The following is a 17048-nucleotide window of genomic DNA, read 5'->3' on the forward strand; positions in this document are numbered from 1 at the left end:
CCGATGTGAATCCCTCTGATCCCAGCACACAGGGCCAGTGTGTAAACCTCTTCCTGGAGTCAGGGAGACTCCTCGGGGTCCCAGTCCATCTCAAACTCTTCAGATCCTCAGACACCTCGAGCCAGGGATTCACTGTTTCCACATCCAGGGTCACAGAGACTGGGAGAAAAAACAGAAAATTAGAGACTCACTGGGGATCCGGGGGGAGATTCACTGGGAATCGGGGGGAGACTCACTGGGGATCGGGGGGAGACTCACCGGGAATCGGGGGAGAGACTCACTGGGGATCGGGGGGAGACTCACTGGGGATCGGGGGGAGAGACTCACTGGGGATCGGGGGGAGACTCACTGGGGATCGGGGGAGAGACTCACTGGGGATCGGGGGGAGACTCACTGGGGATCGGGGGGAGACTCACTGGGGATCAGGGGGAGAGACTCACTGGGGATCGGGGGGAGAGACTCACTGGGGACCGGGGGGAGAGACTCACTGGGGATCGGGGGGAGAGACTCACTGGGGAGCGGGGGGGAGACTCACTGGGGATCAGGGAGAGAGACTCACTGGGGATCAGGGGAAGAGACTCACTGGGGATCGGGGGGAGAGACTCACTGGGGATCGGGGGGAGAGACTCACTGGGGATCGGGGGGAGAGACTCACTGGGGATCGGGGAGAGACTCACTGGGGATCGGGGGGAGAGACTCACTGGGGATCGGGGGGAGAGACTCACTGGGGATCGGGGGGGAGACTCACTGGGGATCGGGGGGAGACTCACTGGGGATCGGGGGGAGACTCACTAGGGATCGATGGGAGAGACTCACTGGGGATCGGGGGGGGACTCACTGGGGATCGGGGGAGAGGGACTCACTGGGGATCGGGGAGAGACTCACTGGGGATCAGGGGGAGACTCACTGGGGATCGGGGGATACTCACTGGGGATCGGGGGAGACTCACTGGGGATCGGGGGGAGAGACTCACTGGGGATCGGGGGGGAGAGACTCCCTGCGGCTCGGGGACGAATTCACCATTTTTGATTTGATGTCCTGATCCTGAAGATCAAAATAAGCCAACATGATGTGTCTGTGTGTGTGTAACTGTGTGTGTGAGACTGTGTGTGTGTGTGTGTGTGGGGTGACATCATCAAAATAAACTAATCTCTTCTCAAATTTAGAAGAAGATCTCAACACTGAGATGTTTCCGTTCTGCTCCGTGGAAACAAATATGGCGGGTTCTCCGCTTCACGACACCGGAAGTGCGATCGGGCGGAGAATCGGGCGTAATGCACAAATCGAGGTTTGTGCCCGGCACTGATTCCGACGCCAGGCTCCAGTCCCTCCCTGGCGGTGAAATCAAAGTTTGTGCCCTGCAGCGGGCCCATGTAAAACCCTCATTTACATAGATTTAAATCTAATCAGCGGATTGGACACAGTATGCTCCGCCCTTCCACGATGCTCCGCCCTCTCAGGCAGAAGTCACGCGGGTGTGAATTAGTGCAAATATTTCCAAACGGGGACTGGGCTCCATGGCTGCTGAGGGGCAGAGAGAGGGTAATAAACTCTCAAAAAGCCTCAATAATTGTCGGACTTGCTGGGGGGGGTGTGCCTGCCTGGGCCGGGGGGAGTAACGGGGAGCGACTTGGTGACAGGTCTGTGCACTCGGGGTGTCCCCCTCGGGATCGGGGTGGCCTGGCTCAGACCCCCATTGCTGCAGTCTGGGTTTTAAACACACCCCTTTGCTGCTTCTCACAGGCCCCTGGCTGCTCACTCTGCTGACTGCTCACTGTGTCCTGGAAATGTTCACAGAGCCTCTGGTCATTTGGGAGCCCACCCAGGCCGCCCCTCTGGAAAGCCTCAGACCCCGGCTGAGCCATCACCGGGATGGGCGTGGCCAAGCTCAATCAGTCACACACCAGGTGCTGCCACTCCTCAGTTCCCTCATCAGAAGCTCAGCCCCACTGCAGGGGAAGCAGGGGAATAGCAGAGCTCACCCCAAACAAAGGACACATGCACCGTGGCATTTGGCACCCTCCCTGGCACACTGCCCCTCTCAGGGCAGAGGCCTCACCAGTCACACTATCAGCCAGCCCACCCCTCAGGACCACCAGCTGTCTCCAAGCCCTGCCTGCCCACCGCGCCCCTGCTCCCATCCACCCTGCCCCCGGACAGGTTGTAACAACCTGTGTGTCACACCCAGGACCCACATCACACTGCAGCTAAGCTCCCAGCAGACACACACTTCCCTGCCTCACCCCCATCTGTAGGACCTGCCCACACACAAGCCTCTAAGCATGGAGGCGATTGGTGGCACACGGTGACCCTCTCCACCCCACAACCAGGTGTCACCCTGCTGGTGGGATAACACACGGCCCACCCAGTGAGGAGACCCACAGTAAACCCCACTGGAGGAAACAGGACACGGGCCAGAGAGCCTGTCGCTGACACGGGTTTCGTCACCCACCGGTACCCCTGTCGACAGGGATGGTCGGTGAGGATAGAGCCTCCCCACATCACAGGCCCGGTCCCACTCACTGATGGGGACAGGGGTGCAGTGCGGACGGCAACATATCGGGGGGAGCGGCTGAGGGGTGGGGGTGGGGTTTGTGGGGACAGGTGGAGGGTGGAGCTGAAGTACAACTCAGGGTCACCGTGTAGCCTGTTGGATCGGGATGGGTTCGGGAATACTCATCGTGCTAACATGTCTTCTCTATTCCCCCTGCGGAGAATGAATCTTGGAGTCCAGCCAGGAATGCTCGCTATCTACCTGGCCACAGCTCCCGTTACGGACACACGGAGGCTGGAGACACAGGGCCTGCTCAGGGAGGACCCTGCACGAGAGGAGCCGGCCCCAGAAGAGCAGGGCCCAGCCGGTGAGGCTCGAGTGCCGGCCGTCCAACAGGCCGAGGAGGAGGTGTGAAGGAGGCGCCGCATCAGGGCACGTGTTTACCATCGGCGCCTGTCCTTCGAGGAGCTGCCGGACCGCCTGTGCCGCCGAAGACATCGGCTAACCAGTGAGACCAGGTGCCACCTGTGCCAGGCGGTGGTGCAGCTGGCACTGCTGGGGTTTGGAGGAGGTCACCCGCTCCCGGTGGCCGTCACGGTGACGGTCGCCCTGAACCTCTCTGTCTCTGGGACTTTCCAGGGGCCGAGCGGGGACCTGTCTGGGATCTCGCAGACATCGGCTCACAGGTACATCCGCGCGGTGACGGATGCCCTATGCACCCGGGCAGCGGACTATATAACCTTCAGTCTGGACCAGGCACACCAGGATGCCCGGGCAGCAGGATTTCCCTCCATCGCTGGCATGCCCCAGGTCCAGGGGGTGATCGATGGTACGCATGTCCCCCTACAAGTACCGGATCATCAGGGGGGCCCTTCATCAATAGGAAGGGATTCCACTCCCTGAATGTGCAGTTGGTGTGTGACCACCAGCTGTACATCACACACGTCTGCCCCCGATACCCAGGCAGCGGGCACGACGCTTACATCCTGGCGCACTCGTCGGTTCCCGGCACCTTCGAGGTGCTCCCTCAGGTGAGGGGTTGGCTCTTTGGCGACAAGGGTTAACCGCTGAGGTCATGGTTAATGACACCTGTCCAGAGGCCCCAGACCGACGCGGAGACCCGTTATAACGAGGCCCATGCAGAAACCTGGAGCGTCATTGAGCGGAGCATCGACATCCTCAAGAAGCCATTCAATGGCTGGACCGCTCTGGTGGGACTCTCCAATATAGCCCCAGGAGGGTCTCTAACATCCTGCTGGCCTGCTGTGTCCTTCATAACATCAGCCAGCAGAGGGCGACATGCTGGAGGAGGAAGGACGCCCGGGCTGACAGGACAGGCCGCCCAACGTGTGCTCCAGGGCCGCCGCACACGGGACAACCTCATCACCTCTCAATTGGTCAACTAAGAGGCCTGGTCACCGGCAGCTCCCCGCCCTGTCCTTCCTCCCATACCCCCCCAACTTCCATGTGGTGCCCTTTCCTCATAGCCACTGACACCTTCCCCGTCCCTCCTCCCTTCACTCCACCTTCCCCGTCCCTCCTCCCTTCACTCCACCTTCCCCGTCCGTCCTCCCTTCACTCCACCTTCCCCGTCCCTCCTCCCTTCACTCCACCTTCCCCGTCCCTCCTCCCTTCACTCCACCTTCCCCGTCCCTCCTCCCTTCACTCCACCTTCCCCGTCCCTCCTCCCTTCACTCCACCTTCCCCGTCTCTCCTCCCTTCACTCCACCTTCCCCGTCCCTCCTCCCTTCACTCCACCTTCCCCGTCCCTCCTCCCTTCACTCCACCTTCCCCGTCCCTCCTCCCTTCACTCCACCTTCCCCGTCCCTCCTCCCTTCACTCCACCTTCCCCGTCCCTCCTCCCTTCAATCCACCTTCCCCGTCCCTCCTCCCTTCACTCCACCTTCCCCGTCCCTCCTCCCTTCACTCCACCTTCCCCGTCCCTCCTCCCTTCACTCCACCTTCCCGTCCCTCCTCCCTTCACTCCACCTTCCCCGTCCCTCCTCCCTTCACTCCACCTTCCCCGTCCCTCCTCCCTTCACTCCACCTTCCCCGTCCCTCCTCCCTTCACTCCACCTTCCCCGTCCCTCCTCCCTTCACTCCATCCCACTACCCCAGTTCCCCCTCCCTCCCTCCGAGGGCCCTACCAGTATCCCCACAGGGTGTTGGCGCTGGGTTGGCAGTATCAGCGGGTCTTGTCCACGGGACGGAGGATGATGACGACTCGCTGGGAGATGAGCTCTGGATCTCCTCATCGTTTGACAAAGTCTGACTCCTGCCTTTAGGATCACATTCCACTGTCCGCCCGGGTCATCCCTGCATGTGTGCCGGCCAATCCATCTCACAGGCCCATATAGCTTGTGGGGAGTGGGTTTCGGGAGATAGTGAGTGGTAACGGCTCACTCACTGGGTAAGCTGACATACACGGCGGCCTCACACTTCTGGCCCCGTTTCCTGCCACCTCTCACTGAGGGTGACCCCAGGTTCAAGTGTCCTGGGGCCCTGCCCCCGCCATACATTCCAGAAGCTCGATACCTGTCCGGGCTACAGCTGCTTCCTGGGATCGGGCAGCCCTCCGACCGCCCGCTCCCTCGGGAGTCCCTGCCTCCACCTGATGTGCTGCAGCCTGTGTGAAGTGAGCACCAGAAGGTGACCCAGGAGCCTCTTCACTAAAATGCCCCCCGAGGTGATAGTCTCTGCGATGGTGGAGGGTGCAGGTGACAGCAGTGACGAGAAGTCGGTGTCTTCCCCGGACTGGTGCTCCGGGAGTTCTGGGGATGTGGCCGGGGGTCAGCGAGCGCAGCTCCTCACTGCACAAAACGGGACGATGTGCGGCCTCGGCCCGCGTTCCCCACTTAGGCACCTTACCCAACGTGGGTGGCGTTTTATAGCCATGTGTTTCTCGGCACTGTGAGCTCCAGGAAACACGCGGTTAAATACGCTCGCTCCGGGACTTTGTTCCCTTTTAGTTGAATCGCGCCCTTACTCTCCCAAATGGAGAATCCCGGCCATAATATTTGATATGAGGCCACATGTGGAGGTGGTTATTCAATGTGATTCTCCACAGACAAACCTCTACCTTAATCCTCTCCCTGGATGTATAAAAGTTATTCATCCAGAGTGAGTGCAATGTTTCCTCAAGACAATTGAGAAAATGGGCTTTGCTGACTGTGGTGAATTCACACTGTATGGCATTGTGTTGTGTCCTTGTGGGCTCTGTCTGTGAGCCATTGCGCGGCTCTGTCCATAGGGGGAGATGAGGAGCTTGTACAGGGCTCCACCCTCGGCTCCGCCCATGGCTCCACCCATAGCCCCTCCCACTACCGGAAGTATAAAGTGCTGCAGCCGTGAGCCTGCTCTCAGTTCTTCTGGTCGCAGGCAGGCTCAGTTGTAAGACTATTAAAACCACAGTTTACTTCTAATCGTGTCTCTTGTGAATTGATGGTCTCATCAATTTAATAGTCTGAGAAAACTTGAAGAAAACTACTATGGAATCAGCCTCGAACCTGATCGACTAGAACTCGACACGCAGGCTGCAGAGGCAAAGGAAATCTTCCTACACTGGCTTCGATGTTTCAAAGCCGACCTGGCTGAATAAAGCACACCCGAGACGACAGAGGAGCAGAAACTCAGCCGACTGCACGCACGGGTGAGCCATCGCATCTCTACGCAACTCAATTGTACCACCTCATATACTGAGGTCCTTGCTATGCTCGACCGATTGTACGTGCGGCCGATAAACGAGGTCTACGCCGGGCACATTTTCACTACCCGCCGCCAGCGCCCCGCAGTCGCTGGAAGACTTCCTGCTCGACTTAAAAGCCCTTGCTCGGGACTGCAACTTTCAGGTTGTAATGGCCGCCCAGCGTATGGAACTCACTGTCCGTGATGTATACGTTGCAGGGCTCAGGTCTAACTATGTGCGCCAGCGATTACTTGAGAAAGGGGCCCAGAACTTGGAGGACACTGTAGTGTTAGCAACGGCTATGGAGGTCGCGTTCCGCAGTCTGAACTCATTCCCCGCAGACCAAGCGACCCCATCGTGGGCCCTCGACCTTCGACTGCCCCAGGCATGCGCCGCGCGGCCACCCACCCACTATGGAGCGCCAGCGGCCATTTTTGTGGCCAGCCCCAACACCCACGGCAGCACTGCCCGGCCCGCAACACGACCTGCAGCAGCTGCGGTCGCAAAGGGCCCTATGCCCGAGTATTCCTGGCAAAATCAAAACTTTCTAACTCCCCCGCAGTCCAGAGCACTCGCCTCCCAAACTCGCAGGCCCGCAGGCCCCGTAATGCTGCAGTGGGTCTGCCGACTCCGACTCCACCCGACATGTGTGACTCATGGGGACCGCCATCTTGGCAATCCTCCCCCACGCGGCCGGCCATGTCCACGCGGCCGGCCATGTGCGATCCACGGGGCGGCCATCTTGGACGCCATCTTCTTCCTCACCCGCCACGTGCGATCAACGGGGGCCGTAATCTTGGCCATCAACCGAACCTCAACTCGACGACTACGACCTCCGCGGACAGAAATCACGGGGCCACTCCATCACTGCTGATCGAGCCGCCAATGACCCGCAATTCAACGCAGTCACGTTGGACCAGTTGCGTCCGAAACATCTCCAGAGCTCGATGATGTCCGTTAAAATCAATGGGTACAGGACATCGTGCCTCTTCAACTCCGGGAGCACCAAGAGCATCGTACATCCTGACCTGGTAAGATGCTGTTCGCTCCCTATTTTCCCTGCACGGCAAACTATCTGCCTCGCCTCGAGCTTACACTTAGTCCATATACAAGGGCGCACCGTCGCGACTCTAATGATTCATGGCGCCAGCTACTCTAATTTCCAGCTGTACGTACTCCCCAACCTCTGCGCCCCACTCTTACTCGGGCTCGATTTCCAATGTAATCTCAAGAGTCTCACACTCAGCTTCGGCGGACCCCTACCTCCACTCACTATCTGCAGTCTAGCGACTGAAAATTGACCCCCCTCCACTCTTCGCTAATCTCACTGCTAACTGCAAACCCGTAGCCACTCGCAGCAGGCGGTATAGCCTGCAGGACAAGGTATTTATTAGAGCCGAAGTCCAGCGGCTCCTATGTCAGGGAGTCATAGAGGCCAGTAACAGCCCCTGGAGAGTTCAGGTGGTGGTCGCCAAGACCGGGGAAAAGTTCCGGATGGTGGTTGATTACAGCCAAACCATTAACCGGTTCACGCACCTCGATGCGTACCCCCTTCCCAGAATTGCAGACATGGTCAATCAGATCGCCCAGGATCGCATATTCTCCACGGTGGATCTGAAGTCTCCATACCACCAGCTCCCAATCCTCCTGGAGGACCGCCACTACACGGAGTTCGAGGCAGATGGCCGCCTCTTCCACTTCCTCCAGGTCCCCTTTGGCGTCACGAATGGGGTCTCGGTGTTCCAATGAGCAATGGACCGAATGGTGGACCAGTACGGGCTGCGGGCCACGTTTCCGTACTTGATCAGCAGGACCACGATGCCACCGATTTCTCCAAACCGCCCAGAAACTCAACCTCACCTACAATACGGAGAAATGCGTTTTCCGCACTACCAGACTAGCCATCCTTGGCTATGTCATGGAAAATGGAGTCCTGAGCCCCGACCCGGACCGTATGTGCCCCCTCTTACAATGCCCTGTCCCTCATTGTCCCAGGGCCCTCAAGAGGTGCCTGGGATTCTTATCTTATTAAGCCCAGTGGGTCCCCCAGTATGCGGACAAAGCCCGCCCACTATTTAAGGCCACACTCTTCCCACTGTCAGCTGAGGCCCGCCAGGCCTTCAACTGCATCAAGGAGGACATCGCCAAAGCCGCCATGCGGGCGGTGGATGAATCCGTCCCCTTTCAGGTGGAGAGCGACGCCTCAGAGGTCGCTCTCGCTGCCACTGCTGTTTTGTGCTGGGAATAGCGAGTTTTGGCGTGCTCATGCACTGTGCATGTTTCAATCGCGACTAGTAGGGTCATACACTTGATCCTCAGAAACTGCTCTCTCAGAGGAACAGAGTGAACCCCAAAAACGATTTGGTCTCTGATCATGGTCAGTGATATTTATCATAATATACACACAGGTATATGATGGTGCACAGATAGGCAGTGATTGACACACAGGATGACCAATGAACACACAGAACACAGCAGCCAATCACCAGACAGGACACGACCACTATGAAGCCAGAGGGCACTAGTTTTCCCGCCCTCTCGGGATCCAGCCTCTGAGACAGTCAGAGCTCGTGAGCAGCAACAAGAACAAACACCATGTGGTAGTCAGATAGTCTGGTCAGGTTAGCCTCAGGTCTCCAGTCAAGTCAGGATAGTGTCCACCCACAGTTAAAGCATGTATAATAGTTAAGAGTTCAATAAAATCGAGTTGTATTTCTTCAAGTGTTGGAAGCCTGTCTCTCTCACTGCTGCAGTAAACGCAGTCCTCGCAGACCCAGCTTACCCAACACATCATGGTACCAGTGAGTAATGCTCGAGTTTGACGGACCTACCTTGAGATAATCTGCCTTTGACCAGCGATCAGCCATCCGGTAGCATGGACAGCGTCCGCCCTCCTCCACAGCTCCGCATCTCCGGCAACCTCGGTGCTAACTGGAAGATTTTCAAGCAGAAGTTCCAGCTCTAACTTGAAGCCACCGACCTCGAAGCCGCATCAGATGCCAGGAAGATCTCACTATTCCTTTCTACAGCCGGGGGCCACGCTATCCACATCTTTAACTCCCTCACCTTTGCTGAAGGTGAGGACAAGACAAAGTTTCAAACAGTCCTGCTGAAGTTCGACAGCCACTGCGACATTGAGGTCAATGAGAGCTTTGAACGGTACGTTTTCCAGCAGAGGCTTCAGGGTAAGGATGAACCTTTTTGGTCCTTTTTAACCCATCTCCGCATCCTCGCACAGTCCTGCAACTACGCTCCACTTCCGATTCCATGATCCGGGATCAGATCGTTTTCGGGGTCCACTCCGATTCCCTTTGCCAGCAGCTCCTTAAAGTTAAGCAGCTCACCCTCACCATCACCATCGAAACGTGCGTTCTCCATGAGCATAACAACCGGTACTCCCACATCAGGGCGGCAGAAACGGCAAAGCTAAACCCCCACGAGGCAGAACGGGTGCAGGCCATCAAACAGCTCCAGGGCCTCAGTCTGGATGAGGGCGACCATTTTGCGCGCTTTTCCCGGGTTCCTGCGCATGCCCGCCACGACCAAGGGGACGGCGAGGCTGATGACCGAACTGCGCAAGTGCGCAAGTCGTTCGACCGCACTGCGCATGCGCGGTGGTGCACGGAACGTCCTGCCGTCGGCACCATGATGTGCAACAACTGTGGCTCCGCCCATTTAAAGCGGCAATGTCCCGCGAAATCTCGACGCTGTCTCCAGTGTGGCACGCTTGGGCCATTACGCAGCCCTTTGCAGACCTGCTCCACTGCCCAACACACAGCGATCCCAGCCACAGCGTAGGAGCATCCGTTCAGTTCAGCAACCCGTTGCAGACTCCGACTCCGATATTCTTCCAGATCCCGACACTGAGGGCCTCACATCCCCATTCCGGGTGGGCATCATCATCAAGCATACGCTGCCTTCAGCAAAGATGGTGAAACAACTCACAGTAATTAGCATTGATCTGGGCGACGAGTGGTGTGCCACCCTCACGGTTAACAAGACTCGCTTCAGGCTGGACACGGGCGACTCAGCGAACCTCATTTCAAAGTCTGACCTTGACACCATCTACGTCAGACCAAGCAGCCTTCCACCGGCCTGCCAGCTCCTCGACTACAATGGCAATGCCATTGCTGCCAGTGGCTCATGCCAGCTTGCAGTGTCCCATCGTTCTTCAAAAGCGACGCTGTGTTTTGAAATTGTAGGAACCAATGTATGGGCACGCTCCCTTACAGATACAAGATACTGTTGAAGCCGAATGCCACACCTGTGGTCCATGCACCACGTCGGGTGCCGCCACCTCTCAAGGACGCCTCAAGCAGCAGCTGCAAGACCTCCAGGACCAGGGCATCATTTCTAAGGTCACAGAACCCACGGACTGGGTTAGCTCCATGGTTTGTGTCAGAAAACCGTCAGGGGAACTTCGCATTTGTAACGACCCCAAAGATTTGAACCATAACATCATGAGGGAACACTACCCAATTCCTAAACGAGAAGAGCTAACCAGCGAAATGGCTCATGCCAAGTTTTTCACGAAGCTGGATGCCTCCAAGGGGTTTTGGCAAATACAGCTGGACGCATCCAGTCGAAAGCTGTGCACATTTAACACCCTGTTCGGTCTCTACTGTGATAACCGGATGCCCTTTGGCATCATCTGAGCCTCAGAGGTGTTCCATTGCATAATGGAACAAATGATGGAGGGCATCGAGGGGGTGCGAGTGTACGTCGATGATATCATGATCTGGTCCACAACTCCTCAGCAGCCAATCGATCGCCTCAAGCGAGTGTTCCATAGGATCCACGAGCATGGCCTCCGACTCAACAGAGCCAAATGCTCGTTCGGTCAATCAGAAATCAAGTACCTGGGCGACCATATTTCGCAGTTCGGTGTGCAGCCAGATGCAGACAAGGTGTCGGCGATCAACGCCATGAAGACCCCGGAGGACAAGAAGGCGGTCCTCCGCTTCCTAGGGATGGTCAACGTCCTTGGGAACTTTATCCCCAACCTTGCATCACACACCACAGCCCTCCGCAATCTCGTTAAAAAAACTACGGACTTCCAGTGGCTCCCCGCTCATGAGCAAGAGTGGCGTGAGCTCAGGGCGAAACTCACCAAGGCCCCGGTCCTGGCGTTTTCGACCCCACCAAGGAAACGAAGATCTCCACCGATGCGAGCCAGGCTGGCATTGGGGCAGTGCTCCTCCAACGGGGCGACTCCTCCTCCTGGGCTCCAGTCGCATATGCCTCGAGATCCATGACACCTACTGAGCAACGATACGCTCAGTTTGAAGAAGGATGCCTGGGCCTCCTCACAGGGATTGGCAAATTCCATGATTATGTGTATGGACTCCCCAAATTCACGGTCGAGACGGACCACAGGCCATTGGTTCACACCATCCAAAAAGACCTCAATGACATGTCGCCACGGCTACAATGTATCCTCCTCAAACTCCGCCGCTACGATTTCTACACCCCGGGCAAAGAGCTCATTGTGGCCGATGCACTCTCTCGATCCATCACCACGCCATGTGAGCAGTCGGACTTTGTCTGTCAGATAGACGCGCAGGTGAAGTTTTCTGCCTCCAACTTTCCGGCCACTGATGAAAGGGTCGTGCAAATTCGTCAGGAGACATCCAGGGATCCTTTACTCCAGCGGGTCATGCGACATCTCACGGATGGTTGGCAAAAGGGGCAGTGCCCACAGTTCTATAATGTAAAGGATGATCTAGCGGTAGTGGATGGCATACTAATGAAGCTGGACAGGATAGTAATCCCACAGAGCATGCGAGAGCTGGTCCTCAGCCAAATCCACGAGGGTCACCTGGGGGGCTAAAAGTGTCGCCGTCGAGCCCGAGAGGCAGTATATTGGCCAGGCATCAGTCAGGATATCGCCAACACGGTCCTCAATTGCCCAACGTGCCAAAGGTTCCAGCCGGCTCAGCCGAAGGAGACTCTGCAGCCGCATGAACCGGTGTCCTCCCCATGGTCCAAAGTTGCTGTTGACCTCTTTCATGCAAAGGGCCGAGACTATGTCCCCCTAGTGGACTACTTTTCCAACTACCCCGAGGTGGTCAGACTGACTGACCTCACATCAGCAACAGTAATCAGGGCAAGGAGACTATTGCCCGGCATGGCATTCCACTTACAGTTCTGACTGACAATGGCCCTTGCTTCTTCAGCCAGGAGTGGACGGATTTTGCCCGGCTGTACAATTTTAGGCACGTCGCTTCAAGCCCCCACTAACCCCAGTCAATGGGAAGGCTGAAAAGGGGGTCCACATCGTTAAAATACTGTTGTGCAAAGCTGCTGATTCGGGTTCTCATTCCAACCTGATGCTGTTGGCCTACAGGGCGACTCCTTTGTCCGCTGGCCTGTCCCCAGCACAGCTCCTAATGTACCGCACACTATGGACAACGGTGCCGGCTATTCCCATTCTGGACCGTGACAAGTTTCCGGTCCTGCAGAGGATGCAACAGTCTCGGGCCCAATGCAAGTCAGCGTGCGCCACCCACGCCACAGATCCCCCTGGTCCCTGCTGACCATGTCCGTGTTCAGCTACCTGAGGGTGGCTGGTCTACCACAAGTGGCCCCGAGATTGTTCCTCGTTCGCAGGCCTGATGGCTCCTTTTTTCGGCGTAATAGGCGGGCACTGCGGCTACTTCCACGCCCGCCACCTGAACGTGATGTCCCGCCTCGCATGCTGGTTCCTCAGGACACGCCCTTCCACGGCGCCACCGATCTGCCAGTTATTTTACCGACCTCTACATTGGAGGCTGTTCCGCCCGTTCAAGTGCAGGCGGCCCCTGACCCACCCTTGAGGTGGTGACCGAGAATTCGTCGCCCGCCACAGAGACTGAATTTATGGACTGAATGCTGCATTACCTTGTGATCCGTTTACACATCTGTACATATTGTTCCTTCCAAATTTGTTATCTGCCCTCTATCTGCACTAGACACCTTCCTATGTAAATACGTTAACAAACTTTGTATATAGTCAGGCTCCTGTATACACACACACTCACTATTTATTGTCCAACACACACATTTTTTAAAAGTAAAAAAAAGGGGAGATGTCATAATATACACACAGGTATACGATGGTGCACAGACAGGCAGTGATTGACACACAGGATGACCAATGAACACACAGAACACAGCAGCCAATCATCAGACAGGACACGAACACTATAAAGCCAGAGGGCACCAGTTTTCCCGCTCTCTCGGGATTCAGCCTCTGAGACAGTCAGAGCCCATGAGAAACAACTAGAACTTACACTATGTGCTAGTAAGATAGTCTGGTCAGGTGAGCCTCAGGTCTCCAGTCAACTCAGCATAGTGTCAACCCACAGTTAAAGTATGTATGATAGTTAAGAGTTCAATAAAATTGAGTTGCATTTCTTCAAGTGTTGGATGTCTGTCTCTCTCACTGCTGCAGTAAACGCAATCCTCGCAGAACCAGCTTACCCAACACATCATGTCTCTCTCCCCCGATCCCCAGTGAGTCTCTCCCCCGATCCCCAGTGAGTCTCTCCCCCGATCCCCAGTGAGTCTCTCCCCTGATCCCCAGTGATTCGCTCCCGATCCCCAGTGAGTCTCCCCCCCGATCCCCAGTGAGTCTCTCCCCCGGATCCCCAGTGAGTCTCTCCCCCGGATCCCCAGTGAGTCTCTCCCCCGATCCCCAGTGAGTCTCTCCCCCCAGTCCCCAGTGATTCTCTCCCCCGGATCCCCAGTGAGTCTCTAATTTTCTGTGTTTTCTCCCAGTCTCTGTGACCCTGGATGTGGAAACAGCGAATTCCCGGCTCGAGGTGTCTAAGGATCTGAAGAGTTTGAGGTGGACCCGGATCCAGAGGAGTCTCCCTGAAACCAGGAAGAGGTTTACACACTGGCCCTGTGTGCTGGGATCAGAGGGATTCACATCGGGGAGATATTACTGGGAGGTGGAGGTGACGGGGAATCGGGGCTGGATTCTGGGAGTAGCCGCAGAGTCTGTGGAGAGGAAGGATTGGGTCAGTCTGATCCCAGAGACTGGATTCTGGACCATTGGGCGGTTTGATGATCAGTTTTATATAAATTCCTCTCCTGAATCCCTCTCCCTGTCGGTCAGATCCCCAGGAAGGTGGGAGTTTATCTCAGTTATGAGTCTGGGACAGTTTCATTTTACAACGTGGACACCAAGTCCCATCTCCACACCTTCACTGGGAATAAATTCACTGAGAAACTTTATCCTTTCTTCTGGACTTCGGATGTAAACCAGTTTCTCAGAACCTGCTCCGGTTCTGATCCGGAGCCGGGGTGGTGACATCTTCCCTGATGTCACAGGGTCCGGAGTCGGGGGTCAGAAATCATTATTGACAACAGGTTGTACTAAATGAGTCATTTAATTTCCAAATTGTAAAATCTCAATCAGACTGTAAATAAAACAACATAAATAGAAATGTCAGAGAATTAAAATAAAAAGGAAATTAAATATCCTGAACTTTCCCTTGCAGTTCATTGTAGTGCCAATTTCAGCCACACGTGTGATAAGGTTCCCCATGGTAGGCTATTGCAGAAAATACAGAGGCATGGGATTCAGGGTGATTTAGCAGTTTGGATCAGAAATTGGCTAGTTGATAGAAGACAAAGGGTGGTGGTTGATGGAAAATGTTCTGATTCGTGTCCAGTTACTAGTGGTGTACCACAAGGATCTATTTTGGGGCCGCTGCTGTTTGTCATTTTTATAAATGACCTGGAGGAGGGGGTAGAAGGATAGGTGAATAAATTTGCAGATGTCACTAAAGTCAGTGGAGTTGTGGACAGTACAGAAGGATGTTACATAGAACATAGAACGATACAGCGCAGTACAGGCCCTTCGGCCCTCAATGTTGCACCGCCATGGAAAAAACTAAAGGCCATCTAACCTACACTATGCCCTTATCATCCATATGCTTATCCAATAAACTTTTAAATGCCCTCAATGTTGGCGAGTTCACTACTGTTGCAGGTAGGGCATTCCACGGCCTCACCACTCTTTGCGTAAAAAACACACTTCTGACCTCTGTCCTATATCTATTACCCCTCAATTTAAGGCTATGTCCCCTCGTGCTAGCCACCTCCATCCGCGGGAGAAGGCTCTCGCTGTCCACCCTATCTAACCCTCTGATCATTTTGTATGCCTCTATTAGGTCACCTCTTAACCTTCTTCTCTCTAACGAAAACAACCTCAAGTCCATCAGCCTTTCCTCATAAGATTTTCCCTCCATACCAGGCAACATCCTGGTAAATCTCCTCTGCACCCGTTCCAAAGCTTCCGCGTCCTTCCTATAATGAGACGACCAGAACTGTACGCAATACTCCAAATGCGGCCGTACTAGAGTTTTGTACAACTGCAACATGACCTCATGGCTCCGGAACTCAATCCCTCTACCAATAAAGGCCATCACACCATAGGCCTTCTTCACAACCCTATCAACCTGGGTGGCAACTTTCAGGGATCTATGTACATGGACACCGAGATCCCTCTGCTCATCCACACTACCAAGAATTTTACCATTAGCCAAATATTCCTTATTCCTGTTATTCTTTCCAAAGTGAATCACCTCACACTTCTCCACATTAAACTCCATTTGCCACCTCTCAGCCCAGCTCTGCAGCTTATCTATGTCCCTCTGTAACCTGCAACATCCTTCCGCACTGTCTACAACTCCACCAACTTTAGTGTCGTCTGCAAATTTACTTACCCATCCTTCTGCGCCCTCCTCTAGGTCATTTATAAAAATGACAAACAGCAACGGCCCCAGAACAAATCCTTGTGGTACGCCACTCGTAACTGAACTCCATTCTGAACATTTCCCATCAACTACCACTCTCTGTCTTCTTTCAACTAGCCAATTTCTGATCCACATCTCTAAATCACCCTCAATCCCCAGCCTCCGTATTTTCTGCAATAGCCGACCGTAGGGAACCTTATCAAACGCTTTACTGAAATCCATATACACCACATCAACTGCTTTACCCTCGTCCACCTGTTCAGTCACCTTCTCAAAGAACTCGATAAGGTTTGTGAGGCATGACCTACCCTTCACAAAACCATGCTGACTATCCCTAATCATATTATTCCTATCTAGATGATTATAAATCGTATCTTTTATAATCGTCTCCAAGACTTTACCCACCACAGATGTTAGGCTCACTGGCCTATAGTTACCGGGGTTATCTCTACTCCCCTTCTTGAACAAAGGGACCACATTTGCTATCCTCCAGTCCTCTGGCACTATTCCTGTAGCCAATGATGACCTAAAAATCAAAGACAAAGGCTCAGCAATCTCTTCCCTGGCTTCCCAGAGAATCCTAGGATAAATCCCATCAGGCCCCGGGGACTTATCTATTTTCACCTTGTCCAGAATTGCCAACACTTCTTCCCTATGCACCTCAATGCCATCTATTCTAATAGCCTGGGTCTCAGCATTCTCCTCCACAATATTATCTTTTTCCTGAGTGAATACTGACGAAAAGTATTCATTTAGTATCTCGCTTATCTCCTCAGCCTCCACACACAACTTCCCACCACTGTCCTTGACTGGCCCTACTCTTACCCTAGTCATTCTTTTATTCCTGACATACCTATAGAAAGCTTTTGGGTTTTCCTTGATCCTACCTGCCAAAGACTTATCATGTCCCCTCCTTGCTCGTCTTAGCTCTCTCTTTTGATCCTTCCTCGCTTCCCTGTAACTATCAAGCGCCCCAACTGAGACTTCACGCCTCATCTTCACATAGGCCTCCTTTTTCCTCTTAACAAGAGATTCCACTTCTTTGGTAAACCACGGTTCCCTCGCTCTACCCTTTCCTCCCTGTCTGACTGGTACGTACTGATCAAGAACACGCAATAGCTGT

This window comes from Scyliorhinus canicula, chromosome 13 (genome assembly GCF_902713615.1).
Source record: "Scyliorhinus canicula chromosome 13, sScyCan1.1, whole genome shotgun sequence".
Taxonomy (NCBI): Eukaryota; Metazoa; Chordata; class Chondrichthyes; order Carcharhiniformes; family Scyliorhinidae; genus Scyliorhinus; species Scyliorhinus canicula.